Raw genomic sequence first — 20,860 nt, forward strand, 5'->3', positions numbered from 1 at the left:
GAGGCGTAATTTTTTCCGGTAGAACGTCCCACCAGCCGTCGTGGGGACGCGCGTATTAAAAACGGGCGATGCTTAAAAACCGAATATACAACGGCGATACGTTCGAGCATCGACACGAACTGCGGGACAGCCCGCGGCTTAAAATATTAATTTGCATTGAATATTTTGAACGACACCTCCGCGGACCTCCCACGTGCTAAATAAACACGAGACGATAAATCATGAGGCTGGTGGAATTAACGAATGGTAGGCCTGGTAGGTTCCCGGAATCTCTTTATCGCGGCGATAAATATCTTTCTAATTACTAGATATCGATCGATAAATTAGCCTTTGTATTTTTATTTCTGAATTATCCGAGATATTAGGTAAGATACTTGCGAAGAATTATATTCGAAATTTTTTTCGTGAGTTTTATGTTATAATGGAAATATATATACATATAGTAAATACGATAGATTACAATCGTTGGAATAGAATGAAAAGGATCGAAAGGAATTTCAAGTTAATTAAGAAAATGAATTATTCACATCAGAAGGATTAATACAATATTAAGCATCAATCAAGAAATTATCAATAACGCGTGGAAATCAACTTTGCTGCAACACGAGATCAATTAGCCACGATAAAACGATTAAACGATCAACCTGAGAATCCGAGATTCAAAATAATTTGAAAGAAATAATAAGAGATCGATCCTTGCTCACCGAGATGATCATCGATTTCACAGAGAATCGGATACCTCCTCCTGCTTTCCAATCCCAGCTCGAAAATTACGCGACTGTGTCACTGCGCAAACATCGTCAAACTTTGGCAAACAAACGAGGCGAGGAGAGGAAAAATTCTTCTCGCTTTTTTCTTTTTTTTTTTTTTTTTTTCTCCTCTCACAAAAATGGACCGATCAAAATCACCGAATCCGAAGCTGCGAGGTGGAAATCGAAAACGCCGCCGCGTTGGAGGAGAGTTGAATTCAAGGACAATCCCTGGAAGGGCCGCCTCGGGTAACGAGCGTGAAAGGATTCGACGTGTGTGTCGGCTGCAACCCCGGTTTCGCGTTAGTAACGGAGCCCGGCCACGTTCACGTAAGCCGCGATAATAGATTATGATAATAAACGGTATTGTGCCGACATAAAGGCACCTAATACTGGGTCTCAGTCATATTCATGGCTCTCCCTCGTTGCTAACACGGCCACTCTCCACGCGGTGGTATCGTAAAGAAGGCGCTGCTTCGGCCAGGTAGATGTTTGGTCCGTTTGGTTGGAAAGTCGATCGGGTTTTTCGGGGCGCGGGTCTTTCTCCATATTTTATTTTCGATTTTCTTGTTTCGTTCTCCGATCGATTCCATGGTGCGAACAGAATTTATTTCGAATACGAAATGAATGATTTGAAAATGATTACTTCGAATAAGTTGATTATTGTTTATATGGTGAATATTAGAGATAAATATTGGATAAAGGAGAAATATACGATGATAATGATGGATTAATTTATGAGAATAGTATTAATATATCGATGTAATGTAAATATTCGATGTTGAGGAATTAATTATTGATAGAAAATAAAAAGTAATTGTGTTTATTTGTTTTTGAGGTATAATATGTGACGAAATATTTATATTGTTTCGGAAAGATTATTCTTCAAATAATTTTAGAATATTAATATTTTAAGGATTTAAACGATATTTCAAATGTGCGTTAAACGGCGTTTAATTGTGTCAAATTGCTTGAAATATTGTTAAATTAGAAAATTAGTAATTTTTTATATCAAAGTGTAATACCAATTTCACTTATCATAAACATTTTGTTTAACGTGCTGATAATACATTCCCTTAAATTGTCAGGAATTCAAATAATACTCCAACTCGATAAGTTTCGTAAAATTTAAAAAAAGATCTTCTTTTTTCAAGCGAATAAAAGACACGATACTGTCTTTAAAATCGTTAAAAAGTTACGAAATTCGGCGCAGCTTTCTATCAAGAGTGTTCCTAGAAATATTATATTGATACAAAGTTATTCTTGAAACAACATTAAACCTTATCCATATAATCAAGATACATTATAGAATTTCTTAAGTAGTGAGATAAAAATTACAGGTACCACTTATTCTTTCGGTTACCAATTGGTGCGGGACCAGTTTCGGGTTAATCAACGGCTAGGGTATAATTAAAGCAATTAAAGTAGTGATTTAGTGCCGAAAACAATTATTCTTTTTTTGTTCTCACGACAGTTTTGTTCGTATGTGTATACACGTTACGAGATATAAGGTTGAAACGTAGAGTGATTCGAAAAAAGGCTTGAAAAATAATTTGAACGAAAGCCTGTGTTGATCGTATACCTGTTTTACTGGTCCCGGACCATTTTCGGGTCCTTCATAATTGTCCTCGATTCACAGAAAGCCCCTCCGATTTTATAGCGAAATTTTACGATACCGGACACTCGGAGTCAATGCGTTTAATACAAGATATATTTATAGCCCAAAACTGAAGTGAATTGAAGTCACTTCCCAAAAAACTAACTCGAGTCGAATCGATTTCGAGATTTTCGCTTTTAAAGCTGAGAAAACGATAACATCGTATCGTATTTCACCCGATGTTTTTAACGATCAATCTTGAAAAATGAAAAACGTGTAAGAAAAATTCGGTGAAAAAATTTGTATGGATCGATATTTCGAGTAAATTATACATTTTTATTCGAGAATGTTGAAGTAAATTTTAATTTTCATCAAATTATTTGTATTTAATGATGTTACGTGACTTAAGATGAATATTTCCAATAATAATTGTCACTAGATAATAAGTTTGGAAATTATTCGTTACGAACAATAAGAGAGACCACTTGTCCAAATATCTTAGCACGTGTAAAAAATACAAAAATACCAAAAATACGAAAAGAATATATTTTCAACAATTTTGCTATTCTTGCTGTTAAATTTTTATAATTTATTAAATTCAATTTTCTGAAAAAGAAGAAAGGAAAGAAAAAGTAGAAATTGATTGAAAATAAAAGATATCCTAAGACTTTCTAACAAGTTAATGATCTTGTCGCATGAAATTCATTGCTTCCTCATTAATACAAGTTTTTATATTCTTCCATTTAGTTTCTTAATGAAACTCATATAAACTGCATATTGCAGAATCTTATATCATAAACAGTAACAATCTACCATTTTAACCTAATTATGAATATTTCACCTTTGTATAACCGGTCGAAAATTTGAAATCATTGACGTGAAAAAATTGTAAAGATTGGATATAAATATTTTCGCGAAAAATCTTTCCGCTCTATCTAAATAAAATATCTCGAAAAATCAGTCAAAGCATCGGTCCAAATTGCTGCACCCTTTCACGCCTCTCCACCGGCGGAATCCCATTGATCGCGTGAAAACGTGGCGACAAATCGGACCGCGTGCCCGCCACGTGTTGCGTCAATGCCTTATGATAATAAGTGGCATCGTGCTGTCATCGCTTGCACGAGCCAACTTTCGTTGGGAGGCCGAGGTTCCCCGTCACGGATCCGCGTATCTATTTCTATTGAAAGAGAGGGGCCGCACGCTTGCTTCTTCTTCTCCTCCTCCTCTTCCTCGAACTTCTGCGAGCTTCCTCGAAAATGCAAATCGAAAACGAAAAAACGACGGAGGGGAGAGCGAAAGCGTGCAGAATAAAGGGAAGGGGAAGCGAGGGGAGGGGAGGAGAAAAACGAGCTTTATGAATACGAGATTAGGGGTGGTGGTGGTGGTGGCTCGTGCCAAAGCCGAATCTTCAGCCTTTGGTAACGGAGAGGTAAAGGAGCGTTTTATTAAAGCCGGGACGGGATCGTCAACAAACGTTTTATGCAAATATCCTGTTGGGATTTTTCCTGCTGGTAGCGAGGAAAAGCGAGATATATCGACGATATAGATATAATAATCACCCACAGTTATACACGATCGGGCTTATTTTCTTACAATCCTTCCTGCAATTATCGTTCGTGGTTGGCAAGGAGCATCCCCTCTCCACCCCTTGGTCCTATTCTTTTTCCTCCACCCCCCCTCCTTCCTCCTTCTTTTCGGCTGCTTTATGAATAGCAGATTAGGGTGCTTGGAAAGGGGAGCGAGCCAGGCACGAAACCTTAAGGAATTCTTAATCAACTGTCGGAGTCAACCCTTCATTACCGATTGTGCTTATTAACGGGGAAGGTCGTTTTGATGCACGGTATCGTCGGTAGTAAATACTCGTCGCCATACACACCATTTCCATGCCTGTGTGTATTCCGACGCACGCAGGATAAAGGAGGGGAATGTCGGCGACGATTCGAAGCCACGGTGTAATTTGCACGAGCATTAAGCGTATTAGTTCTACGTTATTTTCGAGGGTCTTTTATTTTCGAGGAGAGGGGGAGGGGAGGAGGAGGCGAAGTTGGTGAAATACACGTCCGGTAAGGTCTTGAGATAATAAGAACGGGTTCGTTTATGTTGTCAAATTAGTTTGTACCCTTATTTTAAGAATCTATTTGCCGGATATTTAAGCGAATATAACGTTATATAACGGTTGTATTTGCGAAAGATCATTTTTCAGAGTAATTGAAATTAATAAGAATTGTAATCATTCGAATGAGATTCGATGTTAAATATAAAACGTTTAAGATTCTACGTGTTAAATTATTAACCTTGCACTCTTTAATTTTTTTGTTTAGCAATAATATATTAATTCGTTTACAAATCTCGATAAAATATAATAATAATAATAAATTAATAATAAGGTAAAACTTATTGTGAAATATATACTCAGTAATTAAAAAAAGAAAGCAATTAACTGTGTGCCAAAATTATAAGAGTGAAACTTGATAGATTTCAAAAAAATACTTATAAACATTTTAATGGTTTAAATTGAAACGATTCGACGATAAATTTTAACTTTGAAATAAATTAAAAATAGATAATAATTGAATTATTAATTTATGGAGAATCCAGTTTAAAAATGTTTCAATGAATTGTTGTTATCCATTCTAAAATCGAAAGGAAAATTAGATACATTAGTCATCGAAAGATATGAAGAAATGTTATTCTTCATCAGGTACATCATACGATAAGAAAAGTACACAAAGTTGATATTTTTATTAAAAAGCAAATGTTCGAAGTGCATAACTTACATCGAACACGAGAATTTCCCATGAATATTCCAAACGAATCTTAATATCGAAAATAAGGGGAGGGGGAAAAATGTCAATAATATCAATTTTACCCAAGATATTACCTCATATAAGTACGCTTTAGCAAACAATTTCCCGAATTCTTGTAGAAGAGACGGTCGGAAGACTGAAAGATAAGATAAGAGGATAGCGAGGAGAGAGCTCGAATCAAATGCAAAATGCATCACAACCAGTTCGAGTTCATGGAAGGAACGAGATATTAAAAAAAAAAAAAAGGAAGGTAAGCAAAACATCATGCAATAAACGCAAATTTACGATGATTAAAAATTGGCGCGTGGTGTGGAAACAGCATTATTTCGACTAGTAACGACCGACGGTAAAAAAGTTTGTAACGACTTTGAGTTTTTTTTTCACATATAGATATTTAATTAACGATGATAGAAATTTACGAGCGATTCGTGTGCTCGAATCCCATTTTAAATCGAGTTGGAAAAATTGTGGACATTGGAATTACACTCGTGGAAATTTAAAATTGGCGCCATTATGTTTCTCGACGACGAGAGACGAAAGCGAATGAAAATAAAATAATAACTTTTAAACGCGTGCCTCGGAGAGATTTTGAAAAATAGTTGTAATAGAATGAAATTGGAAGAAATGAGAACGCTAAAATCGTGGACAAATTTGTAATGGAAATTTAAAATTGGCGCCATCGTGTTCTAAGAAGTAGCGTGAGTGAGAATAAAATATTAGTTTTAAAATATTGAAAGAAATATCCATGTTTTTATTTTGAAAAATGTTTCCAATTGTTTAATTATTGGATTAGGTTTTTATTGAGTCTTATCTTTATCGTATAATAATTCGATAAAATTGAATTTTAAAATTTAAATCTCCTGTAAGAATTAATAATTTGAAACTTTTTTCATATGAAACGATTTGAAAACTCATAGATAAATATGATTCTTCGATTATCATTTTTTATAATTATCTTGTGTTTATAAAAATACGCTTATATCATTTTTAAATTAATTTAAGTATTCGTCCAAGTTTGAATAAGCACTTGTAACAAAATAGACGTAGTATATAAAAATGTAAACGTATTACATTATTCGTGAAATTATGCATTCAAATAAAGTGAAAAAATAAAGAATAAAAATATTTTCTTATTTTGTTTATTTATCTTTCTTCGAGCAGAGTAAAATTTTATATATTAAGACTGCTATCAAGATACTATTGATATTATTGAGAAGCTTCTTGATATGCACTTTGTAATTGATAAGAATATGAAATATTTATTTTACTATCTACGATATATGAATGTAATCTTTTTTAAAGATTTTCAATCTCTCAGTTGTAACTCGTTGTATCACTACCCTAACCATCCAACTATTTAACAATTTTCATTAATGAATTCGGTATCTTAAGTTAAATTAAACAATATACATTATAGGAACAACGATCTATTATTATCAAATAAGAAAAATACAAATATGAAGCGTACATTAATAAATTACATACGTATAAGACCTATCTTACAATTCGATTTCCATCCGACTACTCGACACCTCATGGAGCAATTACACCCGATCAAATTTATAAAACCAAAGTTGAATAAAAACCGAAACCGGACAAGCCACACCTGATAGAATTCCTTTTCCAGAATTTCTCCGATTTGCATACAAAATCACCACCGCCGATTAAAAGAAAAAAAAAAAGATCCTCAACCCCTTCCTCGTCATTATCAAAAACACCAATCTCTCTCACTGTGACCATTACAAACGGCGTACACACGACGCTTTATCGCTCCTCTCGTATAAAACACCGGCGAAAAAAAAAAAAAAAAAAAAAAGAAGTTCAGAATCAAGAGTTCATCGTGAACGAAACAAAGAAGCCTTTTCCACGGAGGAAGACTCGTCGAAATCCGCGACGGGGGCTATAATTTTCAGCCGGTATTCCGGCAACGCTCGGGAAACCTCCAACTATCTCTCTCTCTCTCTCTCCCTTTCCCTTTCTCTCTCTCTCTCGTAGAACCGATGATCACGGTCGTCACGTCAATTAACGCCGTACGCGAGTCGAAGAATGGACGCCCTCGTTTTTAATTGAATCGACGCAAATCGAGAGACGAGGAGAGAGAGAGAGAGAGGGAGGGAGAGAGACAAGGGGAGAAGGGGGAGTCGGGCCGAAACCCGCCACTCGGGGTGTCCATTAAACGGTCGATCGTTTCAGATAGAGAAAGTAGTCGGGGCCGTTTTAATGGAGCCTGATCACCCAACGATAACTGGATTACATTTCGAGTCGTCGAAAAACACACGACTCGACTAATTTCGGATTTCGTGTATCGCTCGGGACCAATGTGGACGCGCGACGCGTTTTATTCGAACATCGCGTTACACGGAGCTTTTCTCTATCATTGTTCAGATATGCTCGACTTCAGATTTGATTGAATTTCTTTCTGCGTAATTACTGTCAACAACTGTTACCTTTAATTAACGTTTCGAGGTTTGGCGTTTTTTTGGAAATGGTGGTATAAAGTTGGAGGAAGGAAGAACTTGGAATGTAATAATAAGATGTTCTAATTAATTTACATTCCGTAAAGGATTTCGAAGAAAGTAATTGATATGTTTGTAAATGTTTCTAGTTTTTTAATTATACGGCTACTAACTTTAATTCGTGTATTTTTTAATCTGTTTTCGATCACCGATGTCTCTTTTGTTCAGGAATAATTACAAATTCGTACATAACATTGCGTGTAAAAATTTAAAAAAAGAAAATATACAAAAAGAATAAAATAGAAATGTACACAAAATAATAATCCGTTTAAAATAAACTACATAATGTAATTTAATTTTCCTTACTACGAGATAAATTTAAATTTATCTTGTAATTACGACAAACTTTTATTTATCCCAAATGTCCACCGATCCAGATCTGATTTACGGCCGATTATTGTTAAATTGAATTAAAATTTTGACTACTGACCGTTTGCTATTAATATGATAATACGTAATAATAAAGTGCAGTAGTACAATAATAAGAATAATAAAAAAAAAATAAAACAAAATTTAAAAAAGAAAACATGAGCATTTAAGTAGTTATTTGAATTCTTAAGTCGCACAGGAACATATAATTACACGGTACGTTATAATAATTTCTGAATGTAAATGAGTACTTCACACATACGCATTACTTCACACCGAACATCGAATCTAACACTTCTGCCTATAAAATTCTACCGGCACTTCCCCCCCTCCCCTCCTAGCCAAGAATCAATGGAACCATCAGAGAGCCAAATCAACCGCATCAGAGAGAGAGATTTTCACATAACTTCACGCAACTTCGCATAACTTTCACATAATCCCGCATAACTTCACGCAAGATGTCGATATAAATATTCATTTAAACACTATGGAAATCAAGCGGGGAGACATTTGAATTAATTTGTCATTCCGGCCGAGAACTATAAAATCGACCTCCCAAGAACTATATGTACAACCTCCTTTCCTCCTAATATTACAGAACTGACTATTTATAGATTTTTAACGAGAGTTGAGATTAATCCGGCCATATTTTCGTCATTTTCGTCACAGATTCGTTTCGATATAATTTCTTCCATTCCTTTGGATAAATTACACGAATGCTTGTATTATTTTGCATCATATACAACGATTATTCCTACGGTTACACTCGTCAATAAAAAGATGTCAAGAGGCTCTGCGGCCATTTTTGTTCCATTACCACTCGAACTCGATTGACTTTGAACGATCGAAATCATGCGTTCCCGCTTAATTAAATTAAATTATCATTTCCATCGTTCGTATTAGATTTACAATTAGAATATGCAAAAAGCTCGCATGTTCGACTCGGTAAAAAACATTTTTTTATCCTTTCATGCAGAATCAAGGAGTGTAACAACTCTTAATAATGCGACTCGCGTGAAGATACGGAAGCGTGAACGAGAGCGTTATATTCTCTCTCTAAAATAAACGGAAAGGCGGTCGGCGAAGCGACGGGTTTCGAGCGTCTATTTCCGGCTATGTTGGTGGCCCGCCACGGTGATTTCAATGCGCGGCGCCCGTCGGATTCGGCCACGCCACAACCGCGACGAGATAACTCGTCTCTTCGAATGAGGAACGAGCTTTTCTTATTTCCTCCCCTCCCTCTCGTCTTGTCCCTTCGCTTTTCGAAAGAATATTTACGTAAGTGAGTAACGATTTACGAAAATATCTGCAGTAAACAGGTTGAAGAATTTGCGTGGCGAGATTGTAAAGAGTATCATTAGATACTTTGCGAATTCTTTGCTGAATATTGTTGTTCAATATCTTACGTTTATCTTTGTTATTTTTTTTTTTTAATAAATTTTTTGTTCTAATTGTAAGCCAATTTTACGTTATATTAATCGTAGATCCTTCTGATATTTTTAAGTTATGATATTTTGAAATGCATAGATTGGTCTATTATCATTGTGTTATTGTCCATCTGATGATTGGTACATTTCAGGAAACAAGAATACGATGTTTTATAATTTTAGAACGGTTCAATAATTCAATAAATAATTTTTCAATTAATACAATTCTTTTAATCTCACTTAAAGCGAATTAAATATTATATTCAATCTTTAATTTGATTTTTAAAAAATTCGTATATATATATTTTTATCATTTTTTTTGCAATATTTCCAATAGCAACAATTTTTTATAAATATCACAAAACAGACGTATATAACGTTACTGCAGCGACAGGAAAATTTGAAACTATTACAACAATAATAGCATTAACTGTTCTTTATCCAGATTTTATACGAAAATTGTAAAATATTGATTCCAGAATACGTTTTGTCGAAGCATAATGAAATTTCTTGAGTAATCAATTCAATCGTTATAAATATTAACAAATAACAATCAACCGATAATCAAATAATTGTAAAAATTCCTATTTACTAAAATATGTAATACACGAAATTGACTTGAAAAAAGACGCACAAAATATTTAAATTACAATACGCGTTATTATATATATATTGACAAACTCTCCCTGTTTAAACTCCATTTCTTTAATTCTTCGCAAAAATCCTCTAATTGATCAAGATCCAAAAGAACACTTAATTGTCGAAAGAAGTCAATCAACGTGCACGAAACCATCACCCTTAAAGAACGAAAGCATCTTCTCCACCCCAGCTTCTCCAACCTCCCAACCGAAATTTTTTCCCAACAATCCTTCCCTCGTTCTTTCAATTACACCCAACGATAGAGGATATTGTTTCCCTCCCCCCTTGAAGCGCACCGACCGCGTTCGCGGGTAAACACGAGTCGCCGCGAAGCAAGATAATAAATTATTACTATTTTAATTGCGCCGCGTCGACCGTTCTTCCGCGAGTCTAAATTATGGGCCGAGTGACGATAATATATTATACCGAGCGATATTCCTTCCACCAATCGCTAATGATTTATCGCGAGAACGACTGGGGAACTGTTAAATGCATCTCGCTTATTTTTTCTCTCTCTCTTTCTTTCCCTCTGTCTCTCTTCGTCCCTTGCGCCCCTTGCGCTCGAGAAATCGCGCGAGTTGAACTCGAAACCTTTCCTCCGTTCGTCGAGACACCAGGAGGAGATGTCGAGTGAGCAGGGATTGCGAAACCAGGTGTTGGAGAATTAATGGAAGGATTGAAAGAGAGATGAGACAGTTTTCGCCATTTTGTTGAAACCACGAGCGGCGCCGATAACCGCAATGTTCCTGTTCCTTTCCAGATGTATCCAGCTCGTGGAGGTTGTAGCGTTAGGGTTCGAGCGTTACGCCAATTACGAAAGGAAAGGTCGAAGAGAAAATACTTCGATTTAGTCGTTTCGGTCGATGGTTGGCGGGCAGCGACAAATCGGGGATTAATTTGGAGAACAATGGAACCCATCCTGCTCTTCCCTTAGGTAAAATTTTGAAACGTTCCCTTCGTTTTCCTATTAGTGACTCGATTCGAATTTTAAATATTGCAGATGAAATCAATAAAAAATATATTAATTAACGACAGTCGAAGTTCGAGAAAGAACTGCGTAGAAATTTGTTTAATTCTACGAAACGTGAATTAACTCTCAATACAAGCAACCATACATTTTTGTATCGTTTCTTTGTGAAATCTTCTCTCGACTTCGTATAAATACATTCACGAACGATATTTCTAACAGGATCGGGATGATTGAAAAATATTTCGATTTAAAATAGAGGAAAAGTAAGTGTGGAGATACCGAATTAATTTACATACAGCTAGTGTTATCACTGCACATATTATCTTTACTTAACGTTCCTGTGGTCGTCGTTAAAGTAGTTACAAAAACATGAACCGCGTGCATATTGCGTGCATAAATTAGTCTTATCTTAGGTTTCAAAAACCTCGATATATAAATACGCGTTGCGAAACGTGCGAGAGACATTGAGGGGGAGAGGGGAGGGGAGAAAGAAATTTTTAGTTTCAGGAAAAAAAAATCAAAGGTTCTCAAACTCGGGAGAAAGATCGAATCAAGATCCCCTCCCGCGATCAATTTTTAATCGCGCGTCGACGAAAGAATTTCCTCGATCGCAAAAATGTCCAACGGACGCAAACAAGTGAACCATTTAACTGCCACCGTGACCACCCTTCACCAACTCTCGTCAATGAAACCCGCTCGACCGTCTTGCGTCACCGCGTCTTCCAACCGACATTTTTCTCCGTCCAATTTTCTCCTTACCCGACTCGATTATCCCGCGTGGCATCGAGACGATATCCAAGAAAGCCAGCAGGCAACGGTTCATCGAAGATCTTCATCGCGCTACCGGAACCTCTTTTTGCCCCGTCCCTGGCAATTCCCTCTTTTTCCACCTTTTTTCTCCTCCCTCCCCCCTCCTAGACCCTAGAAGAGAAGGAAGCAATCGCGATCGAGAGTTAACGAGGCTACGGTGTCCCTCCATTATTAATTAATCCTATTGCGAAATAATCGTTGCACAATCGGCGATCTAATTAGCGATCGCGACTCGCGAAAGCGATCTATTAATCGGGCCCCTCTCCTTCGGAAATTTTCGCGTTTCGGTAAACAAATTGGCGCGACGCGATAGAGGAAGGAACGCGACGATTCTCTTTTTCTTCTACTTTTTTCTCTCTTTTTTCTTTTTACACGCGTTCCACACAGGCCGAGGCAAGAAAATGCTTAGGATTCGAGGCATGGATTCGTGTTTGGCGAGCTCGAGATACGCGGGGAACTGAACGTGGTGAATTTCGAGTCGTTGGAGAGAGGTTTGGTTATTCGGGGATGGGGCAGGTAAGAAATTTGAGAAATCGGTTTCACTATTGATCGTTTTAACATATTTCAAGATGTCGATAACGTTTCGATTTTCAAACATATTGGATTGGACAGTTTTCCTTCTAATTATTATTGAATTTAAGTTAAATTATCACATTGAATCGAATGATTTAAAGGAAACTGAATAATAAACCGTTGATTAATCGCCAATCTATTATATCCGTTAATATCGAATTTTTGAAAGATCGATCCGATATGATTCTCGTCGAGGAACAAACGTGGCCGATATATTTTGCATTAAACAAAACGATGTCACTGACGTGCACGAAAGGAGCCATAAATGAGTAAAATTGGTCACTAGATAAATCGAGAACGTTACATCGTGGAGACATCTCCACTTATTCTCTCTCATTATTCCCTATTTCCTACCTAAGAAATATCTTCAAACTTATAATCCACTTATCGCTACAACCATTCGAGAAGAAACAGAGTGCCCCGTCAAATTCTTAATCCTTCCTCATCTTTAATCTTCCACGCAATATCGATAACAATTATCCTCTCTCCCTGTCCACCAATTCACCCGTACTCGACATCCGCAATTAAAATAATCACGATTAAAAATGTCCTTAAATCCCACGTCCACACACACAATTTCCGAAAAACCTCTCAAAAGTATCCTCCCAATTTTTCCAAGCGTGTCGCATTCAATTCTCTCGATTACTTCTCGCGAAAAACCGAAGATCCTTAATCTTCCCTTTCTCACCGACGAAGAGGAAAAAGAAAAAAAAACCACCGTTCCGATGGTGTCCGGTGTCGCGATAAATTTCGAGATTCCCTCATAACGGCCGCTCGCGGGCCATGCGCGAGGTTTCTAGCGCGCAGGGCCGGGCGTATATCAATCGCGGTTAATTAGTCGGCCGCTGGAGGCAGCCGGGGCCGCGTCGTGGGCGACGAATAAACGCCGGCTACGCACGAGCGCGGCGCAACCATCGGGCAACGCGATACCGTTGACCCCGATGGTAAATTGTCTTTCGAGAAAGCGCCCGGGCAGATGCAACCCGCGCGGTGCTTTAATTAATTGCGCACGCATCGCGAACCGACGCGAAGGGGGAGTGGGGAGGGACCTAGCCTGACTAGTTGGCCAGCCGGCTAATCACGATTAATTAGGGCTGGGCTAACGTTCGATTCCCAGAGGTATAAATCGTTTCCCAACGATACGACAACGTCTTGACTTTTCTGCGGCTTCGAACAAGGAGAGAGAGAGGCGGAGGCGAGGAAAAAGAAGAATGGAAAAAGATCGGTCGCAATGGAACGGTTGGTTTGGACCGAATTATTCGCTGTTTATGGAAGCTTCGTTACGGGACAAGCACCTCGCCGAACAACAATGAGAGCGCTGGTTCGGTCTCTCGGTCCTTCGGCCTTCGCTGACCTTTGGGATCTGTGAGCTTCTGAATACGGATAATTGAATAGTTGGGTCGTGAAAATCGAAGGGAAGAAGGAATCTTCCCTTCGAAGGTTTCTCCTTCTTATGGATGAATGGTTTTCCTCCACTGGGGCAAAAGGCGCGGAGGAAACGAGACGTGAACGGTGAATGAATTCTACGCAAGATTCGTGAAATTCGAAGATATATTGGAGGTTTTGTTCGAGGGAAGTACAGATTCTATTATTCTACGGGAGATGTGGTACAGGCATGTGACAGTTGACAGATATATTCGTTCTTCGTTCTTGAATAAAGTTATATTCTTTACGATTTCGAGTAAATTTTATTCTTTATCCCGCTTCGATCGTCCGGATTTCTTCTGTATTACCGTTTCAACGTCAGACACAACTTTTATCCTTTATTCACCAATCATACTTGCTTTCAGGAATACTTTCTGCACGATTCATACACACACCAAATACGTTTCACGGATCAGTCGAAATTAACGCAATAATGTCGAAACTATCACTCGTGTCACTTAACTTTAATCAAAGGCCCGAAACACATCGCGTAAAATCAACACAACGATCGTGACGATCGTCCATCCACGAAATATCTGTCACTATCCGTCCCTCCAAAAATCGATCTCGAGAAATTCGAAACCTTCGAGTCGTTGATCGCGGCCAATCCTCTCGAGCCGATCGTTATCGGCCGGATTACGCGAATTTTTCGAAGCGCGGCCTCGATGTTGGTAAACAAAAGGTCTGGATATCTAAATCGCGACGGGCGTATCACGGCTCGCCGGCTCGAGAGGGGCCCCTAATACCGGTTCCCTTATCTCCGCGCGAATCAAAATCTGGCGTGTCGCACGCGTTTCCAACGCGTTCCCGGCGCTCGTTGCACGCACCTCTGCCGGGCGCAACACGAACGCGACTAACGTTCACCGGAACCGGTTGAAATTTCGACGGAGCGAGGGAGGAACCGAAACACGAGGGGGAATTGGCCGAATTCCCGGAGGATTCCAACGGATTCGGATTCCCCGCTGACGTAAGCGATCGACGACGCATTCGGCACGATCGCTTTATGGTTGCTCGCGATACAATTAACGAAAGGCTGAGGAGTTGTTCGAGAGGGGATATCTACACGTGTCGGAGTATAATTAAAATTGATTGAACCGACTGACAATAAGGAAGTAAGCTTTGAAGAGAGAACATCGTCGATGTGATTAAAAAGAATATTATTCTTTTAAATATGTTAATAAGCGGATGGTTGGTATATAACGGGGGGAAATGTTTCTTATCGGATGTAACTTTTGAATGTAGGAATATCATTTGATACGATTAATGGATCGATGTTTAATTGGATCGTATTTTTCATTAGTGTGAGAGTAATTTTTAACTCTCAATGAAACTGTTGATAATAAATAATAAACGAGATAATAAGGGGAGAGAGAGAGAAAGAAAGAGAGGGATATTTTTCATTGAAAGTGAACTTTTAATTGGAAGTACTTTTCACTGAGAATAACTGAGAGAAGAATTCGATATTATGGATAATAGAGAGAGAGATATATAACTTTCGAGAGTAGGTTTATTGTGATGTAATTAACGAAAACACAGAGTAACTTTTAACCGAGAGTGGAATCGTACGAGGATTCAAAATCAGAGAAATATATTTTGCACTGTATAGTCACTTTTCGATAAAACGTTATTAAAGTAGATACGATTAAATAAATATCTAACGATATGGCGAACGAGAGAAACCGAAGAAGAACAATTTTTCACTGAAAGTAACTTTTAATCATTTCTTCAAATTTCACCGATGCTGTTCGTCAGAGAGCAAAAGTCTTCTTATTAAATCTCATTAAACCGAACAATCGAAGTACGTATCGTTCCAAAAAGAAAAAAAAGAAAAAAAACGAAAAGAACGATTTTCACAATCCTATTAATCTTCACGAGGATCGTTTTAAACATCCAAAAAAAAAAAAAAAGAAGAAAAAAAATACACCTATATACAATTCTACACATAGTAACACAGAACCTTGGTTTCTGAAACGACGTGTTAACTCACATTCGGTAACCGGGGAACGATCTCATAGAAGAATTTACATAGAAATTTTTCGTGGTGGCACACAAACGTCTCTGACCATCTAGAGAATCCCACTTTACGTCACAGCACATTATCGCATCCGTTTTCACGATGTTCACGGCGAATGACAAGATCGTCGCGCCGGAGGATCGTAAAATTAACCGAACCACTCTAAAGATAGTAAAACCTCGTCACTGATCGTCGTTTAACGCGAACCAAAACACTCTAACATACTCTACGTCCTGTGTGTAGGCAAGAGATCATCACGTACCTGGGTTCATATCCCGCGAGCTGCCAGTTTCCCTTCAACCAGCAGTTGCACTCTCGAAACACTGTATCTGTCGAAGCACGATACTTATATTCTCTCCCTTTTCTTTTTTCTTTTTCTTTTTCTTTTCCTTTTCCTTTTCCTTCTCTTTCCTTTTCGTTTCCTTCCTCCTTTTCCCCCGAAGCGAACAACCGTCCGGAGCACTTTTTATCTTTCCCTCGTTCACGTTTTCGCGCGTTTCCTTATCACCAACAGGGCAGGAGATACGCCAAGCGATAAGGGAGACGCGCTGGGACGCGCGCTTGTAACAACGATTCACGCCGAATTGATTAATAAAAACGCGATTATAATAATTACGGAGATACAAATATTCGGTTTTCGAAAGCACCACACACAGTCTTGACCACGGCGTCCACGAGCCAAATAGCTGGAGAACGATCACCCTCGCGAATCCTTCGATGATCGATTACGGCATATGCGCGCGTGTATGCGTGTGCGCGCGTGTGTGTGTATATATATGTATATGTATATATACATATATACATACACACTAACTATCCTCTCAGATCCGTGTGCTGCACGTCCCGACACTTCGACACTCGTCGTCCAAAACTCGGCAGAAGAGGAGGAGGATATGCAGGATATGTCGGCCGGTCATTCGTTGCTCGTTGCTTCCGGTACACCGTTTCCGCTCGATCTAAACGAATCCCGAACGAAGGTGGTCGAAAGTGGTGATACGGCAGTCCCTATCCGTCCAATATTTCCGCCAAATCTCTCTTTTTCTTTCCCCCTCCCCCTCCTTCTCCTGCTTCTCGTTGCTGCGTTCCTCGACACGAATTCCGGGCGACGCGTCACAGCCCGATCAGGGGACGACACAGGTAAACGAGGGATCGCGCGCACTACGTTGTGAAACACCGATCTCGTTGTGAACACGTCGTTCTCGAGGCGGGCATTCCACGGGAGCTTGGACCTGGTGATAATCCTGGTTAGACGGCCGGCAGAAAAAAAAACCAACTCCGCGACCGCGTCCAACCCCTCGGTAAAACGCAAACGAACGCGAGGCCCGTGACGAGGGGGTGGCGAGAGTGCGTTGCTCGTGGCGTGAAAACGGCGGCGAGGGCTCGCCGGGCTCCGCGGCTCTCTCTCTCTACGCACGGAATAATATTTTAATGAAGGAAAGGCCGGACAGCGAAGTGCCCACGTCGGGTCGCGCTGCCGAACTGCTCGCTTCCCCGCCCCTCCGCGGCCGGCCGCTTCCACCCCTCCACGTCGCCGAGTCGGCCGAGTGTGCTCCGTGTCCCGACTTCTCCCACCACCCGCTTCACCACCACACCGAGCCGCGCTCGCTCCCCCCTCCCTCCGCCTCGAGCCGCGTAGCAGCTGCGCCGACGTGGGAGTGGGGGCGAGTGGGCGTGGCCCCGGTCTGCGACGGGGCGTGCACTCTCAGTGCCTGGATGCTGCGCTGTCTTCTCTCGGCGGCGGGAAGGGAGGGGGGAGGAGGGAGCGCTGAGCTGAGCTGTTCCCCCACCGCGGACCCGCGACAGCTTTCCCCACCACTGAGCGCGGCTACGGCTGGCCAAAGACAGAGCTGCCGCGACAGCGCAGAAGCCGAGGACGACTCTGCTGAGACATCGGGGACGGCGTGGTGGGGGTAGAGAGACGCGAGTCGCTGGCTCCTGCCTTCCAACTTCCCGGATATCTTTCCGGTAAACTTTCCTCTCCGAGGGGTAGCCTCTCTCTGCCTATCCTATCTCGCTCCCTCTTTGCCCGCTCGTCCGGACGTATCGTCTGCCCGACTCGATCGAAGATCCAGGATTTCCGACGGCAGGAGACGCCGGTAGACGTCTTCGTTGCGTACTTTTCTTCGTTCCTCTTCTTCTTTTTTCCTTTTTTTAATCTTTTTTTCTTTTTTTTCTCTTCTTGTTTCTTTTTTTTTTTCGGCCCGGTCCCTGTCCCCTCCTCGTGAGAGTTTCATCGGTGCGCCTGTGTGCACGATTTCCTCCTTTTCAGGAGAACCTGTTAAATTGTGACTCGCGTCTTCGACCATCGTCCACCGTCCAAGGATCAATTTGGGCGGAATATCGGAGGAGCAAGTGCATCGGTTTCGTAGTGACTCGTTAAACGGAACGGTCTTTTCATCATTCATACGTCCGATCCAGGAATTACGTTTTCACCGATCGCCGAATGTGAACCCATTGAGAATTCTCGAGTTGTCGACGAGCAACACGAACACCAAAGCGTTTTTTTTAACGAAGTATACTCGCTTCGCGCGAACCTCTTGCCATTACTTCTCGCGCGAAACGACCGCCATTGTACTCGGTGCTTGGTGTCCTCGGTGTGCCGGCTACGAACACGATTACGTTGGTTCAGAGATAACTGGAAAACGCAATGGACACGTCTCTGAACGAGGACGACGATAATTCTTACGCGATCTTAATAATCATCCTGTTCGAAGAGTGTCTTTTTTTTAATGGCACAACGGTGGTCTCTCGGATTCGAATTAGAGTCGATCATGAAAAATGTCAATGTTTTCCGCACGCTGGTGTTTCGCCTACTTATAATGAAGCCTCGTATTAACACGACTCATTAACACGGCAAAGCGTGTGGGTGTCCGTTCGACTGGGTGACCGATCATGGAGGACTTTTAGTTGCTTTCGAAACGTTTGCCCGTTAATTTGCGCGTTAATTCGTTTTCCGTCAGGGACGGCTGTCGATACCTCTTAGAACCTTGCTGCCTCTCTTTGGCCTCTAATTAGCTCGATTTGTTCGTTCTTGTTAAAGAATGCGACGAAGATAAATGGACGATGCCTCCTCGAGCAGAAGTTTCCACGAGAGTCTTGTTTCAAGAACGGCCGCTAATCGGCTTATTAGAACCGAGCCTAATTACTACGTCTTGCCTCGAATTGAGCACTGATTAAAAGAGCAAACGCTCCTTTCTTACCAATTAACCAACGTATAGTAACTATTTCACGCATACTTCATCGCGAAGACCTATCAATTGGACGCAAACGTTGGATTTACATAATAAAATTATAACGATACGAGTGTCGTATCCTCGTATATTTCTCTAAAGAGAAATTTTATAAATTTAAAACGTTCCGTAATAACATAAAGAGACGAAAATACCTTTAGGAGGAGAATAGAGAAGAAAATATACGAATATATAGTTACCAGTTATATAGTTAGAATTACTTTTTACTAACCTCATCCTAATCATTCATCCTTTCAAAATACACTTGCTTCGACGTTTTTCGTAAAATTTATCGCGCGCGTGAAACACAGAATTTGAAAATATCGAGAAGAACGATGATTTCGAATCCCATCAGGATATTACACACGTTGAGACTAATTCCCAGAGAATTAATCGAACCTGTTCCCGATAATTTTATCAAAACATTTACGTTGGAAGATGTTTGGGGAGAGCGATCGGTCGAAAGTTCGTTCACGGAGGGTTGAACCGGTCGTTTAAGGGTCGAAACGTGAGTATAGGGAGGAGAGGGGAGCGGGAGAGGATATCGGTGAATGGATGGACCAGAAGAGAAGAAGGTAGTTCTCAAAAAAGAGGGTCTTCCCCTCTGTCTTCGGTCAGTTTTACTGCACTTTCAGGATTCCTGCGCGGTGGATGGCCAGGTGTCTCGTCTCTCGCAAAGGGAAACTCGTAAAGTGACTTTAAACCGATTCCTTCTTTCGTTCCGGTGAATCACTTTTCCTTCGTCGATGGATGCATGCCACCTCTTTTTTCTCCTTCTCCTTCTTCTTCTTCTTCTTCTTCTTCTTCTCATTCTTTTTTGAAAGAGAGCCAGCCTGTTACCGCGGCTCGAGAATTTCGTTGTTCTTTATGAATCGGGGATTTCGCTCGGGGGTGGCGCGAGCTGGCGAATAAAGAGCCGCGAGGAAAATTGTGGTGGTTAGAGTTTGGGTTCGTATTGTGACGTTAAATGGGATGTTGAAAGCGGTTGAGGGGAAGATGCGATGATGGATGGGTATATATATACAATAAGTTGGTACGGTTAATTTCGATTGTGTAAAGAATTTTGGAATTGTTTGTAATAAGTTAAAAAAGAGAGATTTTTGAATTTTCTTAATTACTATATTCCATAAATATTTATGAATCTCATTTTATCTTATTCTTCCTTCGTATATATCATTATGAAAACTATATCCAACTCGGAGTTTCTTGTACCCAACCTCCATATTCTAAACACTTTCTTCCCTCCAAAGTTTAATTTCCGGTATATTTTCCGCATAAAGAGAGCTCCTTCTGTATTCTCTCTCGATAAAATATACGATACAATAAACCATCCTCGGTATCTTCCAATAATTTCTCAGCAATAATCTCAGCAATAATTTCTTACAATCTTCCCTTAAAACTTTTGATCGTTTTACGGGAATTTACCAAGTAAATAATTAAACCCAATTGCTCGTTCGAAAAATAATCAAAATTCTTCAAACGGAGGAACTAGAAAAACACCCTTGATTTTATATTTTTGACGAATCTTTCTTATCCTAAGAATGCAACAAGTTGAAGAAAGAATTGATTTTTAAAACGAATATCAGAAAAATTGTGATAATTCTAAAGTCATTGCAAAAGAGATATTGTTTTACGATAATCCCCAAAGAATTTTGCTTGTCGAATTCGAATTATTTTCTACCAAAAAAAAAAAAAAACGCTTGCTCATCATTACTTCTCTTAAAACACAGAACA

General features: G+C 39.8%; 1 protein-coding gene across 14 annotated transcripts in view; it reads right to left on the bottom strand.

The window, feature by feature from the left end:
- The window catches only part of LOC108000131 (zinc finger homeobox protein 4), a 420,790-nt gene that overhangs the window by 203,168 nt on the left and 196,762 nt on the right, over positions 1–20,860 (bottom strand). For 5 of the 14 annotated variants that reach the window (XM_062081648.1, XM_028667809.2, XM_028667808.2 and 2 more), the window contains exon 1: positions 16,159–19,293. The exons of 8 other annotated variants lie outside the window; for them this stretch is intronic. The gene's annotated coding sequence lies outside the window, so the exon portion shown is untranslated. One more of the 14 variants, XM_062081646.1, reaches the window with a different exon arrangement.

This window comes from Apis cerana, linkage group LG11 (assembly GCF_029169275.1).
Source record: "Apis cerana isolate GH-2021 linkage group LG11, AcerK_1.0, whole genome shotgun sequence".
Classification (NCBI taxonomy): Eukaryota; Metazoa; Arthropoda; class Insecta; order Hymenoptera; family Apidae; genus Apis; species Apis cerana.